Source organism: Triticum dicoccoides, chromosome 1B, assembly GCF_002162155.2.
Source record: "Triticum dicoccoides isolate Atlit2015 ecotype Zavitan chromosome 1B, WEW_v2.0, whole genome shotgun sequence".
NCBI classification, from domain to species: Eukaryota; Viridiplantae; Streptophyta; class Magnoliopsida; order Poales; family Poaceae; genus Triticum; species Triticum dicoccoides.
This window is the reverse complement of record NC_041381.1, coordinates 317,657,975-317,664,125: the sequence shown is the minus strand read 5'-3', so window position 1 is coordinate 317,664,125 and position 6,151 is coordinate 317,657,975. Positions and strand designations below refer to the sequence as shown.

The window sequence follows — 6,151 nt, the reverse complement described above, 5'->3', positions numbered from 1 at the left end:
TGAAACTTGGCATGGTGTCATGTCATGGTAGTCCATGCCGTGGTAAAAAAAATTGGCCGAATAGGAACAAATTTTGGTATAAGCTTCTTGCAAATTGGAGCTTCTCTCAAGAAAGCTCGTGGTTCTGGGAGGGAACGTGTCACCTTTGTGTGCATAATTCAAATTTGAAATACAAGCACATGTTCCAGTGCACCAAAGTTGGTTGAAAAATCACATGTGTGTCCTCGGGTAAATTTCTAGGTTCCATGCAAGAAATGGGAATGAAATTCAAAATTCTGGGCGTCGTGGCTGGGTTGGAAACATTGAGAAACTTAGTTTTTCAATTCCTGTAAATCCAAAACACGCATGAAAATAATGAAACTTGGCTTGGTGCCATGACATGGCACCAACATGCTGTGATAAATTTGCAGTCCGATTTGCGAAGGCGCACACATTAACAATCAACAAAGTCATTTTGGAACAAGTGCTGTCACGTTACAATCGGAAACACAAGTATTATTGAAATCATGGGCGTTCTACTTACTAGTACCATTTACGTGCCGCCACGCGTCCCCATTTTTTATTAGCTAGGAGGCGTCGTGCAGGGTAGCTATTTGAGTACGAGAGGCGTGCGATCAGACCCCTGCGCGTGCTTATCGGGAGGAGAGCCCTTTGACCTCCATCTGCCGTCCACCTCTCTCCCAAGGTCTCCATTAATGGCGCCCGAGCCTCTGTTTAATGGCATGGCTATGTCTCACTCGACTGAGATTTAAGAGAGAAAAAAGAAAATCTGACAGCACGGATCTTGATGTAAGATCTGACGGACCTATATAGCATCTACTGCGACTTATAGCAAGACTGATGAATATATAAGGATGATTTTTTATCAAAGAGGGCTTGCCCCTTCCGATTTTCATTACCGAAAACCACCACAATTCACAAGAAGTTCAGCACAACTCCAGCCTAACACGAAGGACTAAAAGTACCAGATTGAAATTGCAACATCCCAAGAGGCCAACAAAGGCCAAACATCCGCGCTAGAACCCAACATTTCACAACCGACGACACAATCGACATCCTAAACCGATTATTACATCAAAAGAAACCAGGAAACTGAAGGAAGCCTAGCAGCAACTAGAAGAACAACAACGCCAGGGTCGCCACATCAAGAGTTTTCTTCATTCCAGCCTCGCAACATTGATCTTCCACAGAAATATAAGGACGATTCATTGTCTTGCATAATTAGAAAGATAATTAAAAAAGCCACATGTGGCTACGCCCGAAATACACAAGGGCAAAAGAAGAAGGAAGACAAGGATCTCGCTCGCTGATCTCTACTTTCTTGATGCGTTGCTGCAGGCCGCGGGAACTAGTCTCCGCGGCGAGCGGCGATGAGCTCTTTCTTGTCCTCAAGACGCTACTTGAGAACATCCACGGATTCCTCCACCAGCCTTTGGCGCTCGTTGCGGAGCATGTCATTCTCGTCCATAAGTTTCTTGACGATGACGCCGGTCCTCTTCAACAAGGCACTGGTCTCCTCCTGCTGGTCTGCACTTCGGACGATCTTCTCCCTCAGCAGGTCGCGCTCGGCCCAGAGCCTCTCATTGCCCTCCCTTAGTTGCCGGATGATGCCGGTAGCCTGTTCAAACGAGGCTTTCACGCGTCCTGCAACCTTGCCAAGCCAGAGATCTGATCCATCTGGCTATGGACGATCGCATGCATGAGCCTATAACAGTCGTCACCTGCCCGCGAGAAATTTTCCCAGGCCGCCGCGGTGCGACGGGACATTTCTGCTGCATTCGTGGTGCGGCGGGACATCTCTGCTGCTTCCGTGGCGCGGCCGGACCAGTCTGCTGCATCGACGGCACGGCGGGACCTCCGTGCTGCTTCAGCGGCGGCGGGACCTCTGTGCTGCTACTTTCGCGCGGCGGGACATGTCGGCTGCTCTCGCAGCGAGGCGGGATATCTCTCGTGCTTCCGCTTCCATGCTCACCTCTCCCTGGTAGCAATCTCTCGACCCAGAACTCACGCTGGCCATGGCAGACGCAAGGGAAGGATGCTGAATGACTTGTTTGTTTTTGGGGATGAGGAGTTGAGGAGGAATGTGCAGTCATCTTGGCATCTACTAGTATTTATAACCAAGTACTAATACGCTCCTAAGTGGGAAACTGTTTAGATTGTGATCGGTGTGAACAAGTTTGGAATTCAATATACTAGCGTGGTACTAATACGCTCCTAAGTGGGAAACCGTTTAGGTTGTGATCGGTGTGAACAGGTTTGCAATTCAATATAGCATGGAGTAATTTGGAATGTGACAAGACGCAAGCTCAAAAACTTGTACTCTGAGTTTAGTAGTACGTTATACAGGAAGAGAAGAGGTGCACGCACACACTCGTCCTCTCACACACGCGTCTGTTTTTTCTCAAAAAGGAGGATGATGACCCCCGGCCTCTGCATCTGGGAGTCACACACGCATCTGTAGCTACGAATTGTAGTGTTCTCAACCATTCGATTGGCTCTATCATGGATGTACCTATATACTAAAACATGTCTAGATACATCTATAATTTGACAAATGGAAGGCATGTCTATTGTGGAACGAAGGGAGTGCTTGTCATAAAAAATGGATAAAAAGGGACGTGTCTAGAACTAAAATACGTCTACATACATCTCCTTTTATCCATTTTGATGACAAGTAGTACTCTTACCCGAAGGAACTTTATATCCAACAGACACAAAATATCCGTTTGACTGTTGGAAATTACTGATCTGATGTCGAAGTAATTGCTGCAGCACCACCAAAACCCACCATTTTTAAGCTAAAGTAGACCAAGGTAATCCCTATATTAGCATATTACTAAGATAAACAGAAGGCACTGTCGAAACATTTAGGACGTGAGCTTGTCAATCTGAATGTGGAGGGACACAAGCTTAGCCCCTGCCAGCAGCTTGGGCGGAACTGTCAAGAAGGTCAGCTCCTGCACGTCGACGTCCCCGGGATCCTTGCTGCTTGTCACATTGATTTCCACCTTGACGGCGTCGGTCGTGCCTTTGGGCTCCCCCGGCGGCCCGTTCGCCCACAGCTTGGCCAAGTAGTGCGGCAGTGGGGACGCCCCCGATCTGATGTAGATTGCCAACACGGTGATAGGAGCGCCGATGTCGAGCACACCGCCGACCAAGAAAAACGCGCGGCGGTCCTCCTCCGCGAACAGCAAGAGTCGTGGCTCCGACAGTGGCACTTGCAGCTGGGCACCTTGCCGTACTGGATCCTGTGCACGGGCATAGGATGCGCGGCGCTGATGTGGCGGTAGAGCGCCGGCGGCGGGCCTTTGTAGCCGCAGACGGGCACGGGGCATTTACAGGGCGCGAGCGGACACACGCTCTGGTGATCGGCGAGCTTGTGGTAAGTGACGTAGAGTCCACAGCCTTCGTGCGGGCACTCCACCCTCACCGACGAAAGGACGGAGTCCATCGCCGTGTTCCGCACGTCGAAGCCACCGCCGCGCTCGCACTTCTGGCACTGCCGCTGGTTCCCGGGGCGCTCGACGCGGCAGTCCGCGCAGGACAGGTGCCCTCCCTTGCACTGCAGAAATCAATCCAACAGCACATCAATCAAGAAACCTGCACCTTGCTCAATCAGCCGAACGGACGAGGTGTATTCAAACCTCATACACTGGAGGTGTAAAGGGGCGGAGGCACAAGGGGCAGTGGAGCACGGTGAGGTCCATCGAGACCTTAGAGAGCTCCATCGTCGGGTCCTATTCCTGTTCGGTCTGCATGATCTCACCCTCCTCGTGCACAACCATCCTTCAAGGTGCATTAAATCAACACATGCAAGTACTATCAAAAGAAGAGTCACGGCATGCATGTATCGTTGTAATTAATACATCGGTAAACGCAAATTATTGAAATATATCGAGTGCAGTGCTTTGATGTGTCGCGTCAACTCGTACATCAATGAGAAGTTTGATTATCCTCTCCCTCGCGGACTTAACTGCACCTGCCTTTAGCTGTATGACAGGTTGGCCACACACCTGTCGGGCACACCCGTCATACACGCAAAGACAGGAGCGTCCCTCCCTCGCCCATGAGCGTGGTGGCTGGCAAGACTAGGAGAAGCTTTCGCTACGCGCTCTCCCTCCCGCACGCGGTGGACATGCAGTAGTTCAATCGGTGCCAGATGGCTAGAAGCGTACTGTAGTACTCCTCTAGTGCAGTAGTACACCATCATTGTTCGACTTCCCGAAGAGGCGAAGAGCCAAGCGCAGCCCGGACGCTCGTGTGGCAGTTTCATGTGTAGAGTAGTGTAGATAGCGTGTACCGTGCCTGTAAGCTTAAAATCGTTGGGGTCGGCTCCATGCTATGTGGCCATCTTGAAGTTTTTTTTAAAATTAAAATAGTCTTCTGGCCCTACCTGTCACCCTGGTGATTGTAGTTCGCACGCTCATCTTGTCAAGACAGGAATATATATTTTAATTTGTTTTTTTCAAAAAGGGGGGACTCCCCGGCCTCTGCATCAGAATGATGCATACGGCCACATATATTTTAATTTGTGGTGGGTAAATGTTAGAGGTTGCAGAAAATATATTGTACACTGTGGGTCTTTCAGCCAATTTTAGAGGCAAGCATGTGGGGCCAGTGCTATGATGTGTCGCGTCAACTCGTAGAACGAGGAGAAGCTTGATTTTACTACACACCTTCTCCCTCGCCCATGCGCGCGGTTGCTCGCAAACGAGGACAGGCTTTTGCTTAGTAGTAGTACTTCCACAACAAGCTATCCGTCCCGCTCGCGGTGGACGGACATGCAGCAATGGATTCGACACTGTAGAAGCAGTAGTAGTAACATCATTGTTCGTCTTCTCGAAGAGGCGAAGAGCCAAGCGCAAACCGAATGTTGCAGTTGCGAACATTGGAGAACACATATAGCCAGGCTCTTGCATGAGACAAAATTGCTATGTCAGCCCACTATTGTACTAGTACGTACAACTACTTGCTAGTATAACCCTGTAAACCAGAAAGGAGTATTTGCCCTTCTAGAGATTTCAACAAGTGACTAGACTACACCGAGACGGAGTACATATGGAGCAAAATGAGTGAATCCGCACCGTAAATAAATACGTACTAGTTCTATCGTTTTCCTCTCCGAGGTGCACAATATTGAGTATACTGACTAGTCTCTTTTTGACACGCATTTACGTTTTTTTGACACAGTACAGACGCAACCGCTCATATACACGCGCATACACTCACCCCTATGAACGCCCACACGCACGGCACTATCATCTTGAAATTTACAAAGTCACCATAGGCACCTCGTTGTCGACGGGTCCATAGGTGCTTGAATGCCAAGGAGGAAGAGGGTAGCGATTCCCGAGACGTTGAACAGTCAATGATGCATCCTCAATTACATGCAGAGGGAATTAATTGGGCTGGTCACAATTACGTTGAACGGTCAATGATGCATCCTCAACTACATAGTCTAGAGAAGTGTGTAAGTTACTAGCTTATGTTCTTGCCCATTGTGACCAGCCTTGGAGAAGCAGACTAGAGCCAGCACGATGTGAATGCAACAGAGTTTGGACTCTCATATAATAAAGGCGCCCCACCACTCCAATCCATCTACTCCCAAGTCTCTGTGCAACACTGCTCACTCCAATCCAAGACCAAGTGACCAGAAGCCACAAGCACCTATGGAGGCGATGGACACGAGCGGCAGTCGGCTGTGCCAAATCATCCAAGGCGCCGGCTTGCAGCCCCGCACCGTGCAGCGTTTCCAGACGATGCTGGCGACCGCAGGCATCGTAGCCCTTGCTGACGCCGGCTTCGCCTCTCGCATGGACGACATGATGGTCAACTCCATCCGCAAGTTCACCGCCGTCAAGAAGCGCGCGGACGACCTTGCCGTACTGCTCCAGCCCGCGCGCCCAGGCTCCTCATTGCCTGCCACCCTCATCGGCCTACATGGTGAAAAACTCTTTCAAACCCTGGTGGCCCTGTAGGTGCCGGAGGTCGCGACGAAGAATGTGCACCTCGAGGCTGCGCTCGCCGCGCAGCGCCTCGCCATGCAAGAAACCGTCGACCTGGACATCCACGTCTATGAGGAAATCGTCTACATAGGCCACTACAAGGCAAACAAGGACAGAGATACGTTGGCCTTCTTCTAGCGGCTGGA

General features: G+C 50.2%; 1 pseudogene; it reads right to left on the bottom strand.

The window, feature by feature from the left end:
- Positions 1-2,867: 2,867 nt before the first annotated feature.
- LOC119304535 lies at positions 2,868-3,785 on the bottom strand (annotated as a pseudogene).
- Between the last annotated feature and the right edge of the window lie 2,366 nt (positions 3,786-6,151).